Below are 3,140 nucleotides of genomic sequence, written 5' to 3' on the forward strand. Positions count from 1 at the left end.
GTTTAAGACTACTGTAGCCAACCTTTTAACCTGTTAAAAAGTCATTCAACAGATTAAAAAAGACATTTTAACCTGTTGAAAAACTATTCAACAGATTAAAAACACACCAAAGACCAAACTACATCTAATTAATGCTTTAAGGTCTACAACATGGATTATAAACTACAAGTACACTTTCTTAATGATGTAACTACATGGAGAGCACACGTTCCAACCTTGATCACCATGGATATCATCAATTCTCCTTTCCTTCATCAATGTAGGCTTCATTCCAATGGTAATGGCTTCAAGATAGATCAAAAGAGCTTCATTCAATCTTCATCAAATCTTCAAGAAGCAAACCACCTTGACTTCTCATGTCAACAATATAGACTGTTGGTTCTCCAATACTTGAAGCTTATAAACAGTTGTCCAATTAAGACCCGAATCATCATCAAAAACCAACTCATTACCCCATCTTCATTATCATTATCATCATCAACTTCTTCCACTAACCATTCGTTACATTCATCAATGTCATTCAATAGAATAAGGTCTATTTCATCCCTAATATCATATTTTTGAGCAAGTTATTAGTTATACTTTATGTAAACCAAATCATGCAACCTTTTGTGGTCTAGCCTATTCCTTTTCTTTGAATGAATTTGCATTATGAATAAGTAATTTAACAAGATAATAATGAATTAAGTCATCTCTTATTACTTGCTTAAATCCACTACAATTATGTTCAAATCTCGATGAACTACATGTCAAACTTAAAATCTTGATTGCTAGTTTTTGTAAGTTGGGAGTTGCATGCCCATAATTCTTACACCATTGAGCTACACAATCAAAGAAACTAACTTAGAATGTAACCATTATATCTTAGCATAATTTACAAAGTGTGTAAGTGTCTCACCTGTGGTTGTGGTCTTTCTTGATACTTTGGCAAAATCATCACCAAAGAGTTCATTTGCACTATTGTAAAGAGGCAACTCAGTTAAATTATTTTGTTGCACATCTTTACTTGGCACCAACCTCTTGATGCAGTCATATAATCCATTTGTAACTTGCAAATCATATTCCATGTTTGGATTGGAATAAGAGAACTCTGGGTTAAAAAAGTGACCAGCAACATGCAAGGGACGATGAAGTTGACATGTCTATCTGTTATCAATGATTGTAAATACATCATTGTATTTACTTTCATCGTTGTTGAATGACTTCATTATTGTTTCCTAGGCTTTCTCCACTGCTTCATATATATAACCCATAGCTGCTTTTCTTTTCCCATCCATTAGACAAAGCATATGAATAAGAGGAGCCATGACTTTGAGAGTAAACACTACTTGATTCCAAAATGAAGGCATAAGAACAATTTTTGTAGCCTCCCTTCGCTTGGCTTCCTTAGATAGCTTACTATTGCTCCATTCATCAGAAGTGAACATCTTTCTCAAATTTCCCTTCTTTTGATGCAACCTTTGTAATGACAAATAAAAGGTAGCAAAATTTGTAACATGTCTTACTAATTCCCTTTTATTTGTAAATTGTCTCAACAGACTCAAGGTACTAAAATGACTATAGATAAAGCCAACAAGACTAACTCCTCTTTGAATTGTCTTCTTTATCAAAGGAAGCTTTCCAATGTCTTCAAGCATCAAATCTATACAATGGGCAACACAAAGAGTCCAATAGAGATGGGGTCTTTTCTCTTCTAACAACTTACCAGCCAACACATAATTGCTCCCATTATCTATTATAACTTGAATAACATTTTCTTCTCTAATCTCTTCCACAAGGGAATCAAGCATCTCAAATAACTTTTCTCGTGTCTTCACAAAGTTTGAACCATCAATGGACTTGACAAACATTGTCCCTGCAGAGGAGCTCACCAAAAAGTTAATCAAGCATCGTTGCTTTCAGTCAGTCCATGCATTTGACATAATTGAACAACCATGTTTGCTCCATTGCAATTTATGATCTTGCAACAACTTCTCAGTGTAGTCAACTTCCTTGTTGAGAAGTGGAACTCTAAATTCATGATAACTAGGAGCGAGTAAATTAGATCCATAAGCACCGATGACATCAATCATATCTTGAAAAAGTTTCAACCTCACAAGGTTGAATGACAAGCCTGCTTGGTACCAAAATCGAGCAATATATTGATGAACTGAGACCTTTAAATTTTTGTCACATGCCTATTTTGATGTTATCTTGCCTTAGTTTTTCCTTTTTTTTCTTCTCTATTGCAGTAGGTGAATTTCTACAAAACATATCCATTAGTCCTTTTCTTCCACTGCTATTTCTCCTTTTATCATTACTAGTCGTGGAAATTTCAACCTCATCTTCACTCTCATGGTTATTATTGATTGCAATATATCTAGGATTGATGGGGAAGTTGTCTGCTTTTTCTTTGTATAATTTCCAAAGTTCTTTTCTCACGTTTTTTTGGAGTCTTGGTGCAAGCAACAACATTGCCCTTCTTTGCCATGAGATGTTTTTTTTGCTCCAATAACTCCTCATTTCATAACTTTCCCACAATAATTGCAAATAGTTGTATTTAAATTTGATTCATCCATCGGATGACAACGTTTCCATCCCAGGTCACTCCTATGAGATGTTCTTGAAGGATCCTTATAATTGGCCATTATTGTTGATGGAAAATAGGTATATTTTTTACAAAATAATCATAGTGAAAGTAGACAAATAGAAAAAATAAAAAAATTGAAAAATAACTTGGCGGTTGCGGCTGGCGACGGTGTGACAGTCGATGACGGTTGACGGTGGGTGGCAACGGATGGTAGTGGCTGGTAGGGACAATTGGGCTAGGAAAGAAGTTTTGTGGAAGCTTTAGAAGATTTTGGTTACAAAATTTTAAAAAAAATAATATTTGCTGCTGGTTTTGAATAAAATAATGGTTTTGAATAAAATAATAGAGAATGGAGAAAGTTTTGTAAATAGGTTAGGTTAAATTTACGTTTAGTGGACTAGGCCTAGTTTTTAAAGAATAAAAATGGCAACTAAAATTAGGGTAAAAGAGTAAAATAACAAGGGAATAGCCTTTTGCACACTAAGTTATTAGGAGGCTGAAGTAAGGGTAAAAGAGTAAAATAAGAAGGGAACAAATTTTGCACGTTGGGAAAGTGGGTCAGGCGGGTCAG

General features: G+C 34.4%; 1 pseudogene; it reads right to left on the reverse strand.

The window, feature by feature from the left end:
- Positions 1 to 354: 354 nt before the first annotated feature.
- Positions 355 to 2,588, reverse strand: LOC146883505 (uncharacterized; annotated as a pseudogene).
- Positions 2,589 to 3,140: the final 552 nt, after the last annotated feature.

The sequence above is a fragment of the Vigna unguiculata genome, chromosome 9 (genome assembly GCF_037176805.1).
Source record: "Vigna unguiculata cultivar grain cowpea cultivar isolate G323 ecotype 2 chromosome 9, ASM3717680v1, whole genome shotgun sequence".
NCBI lineage: Eukaryota > Viridiplantae > Streptophyta > Magnoliopsida > Fabales > Fabaceae > Vigna > Vigna unguiculata.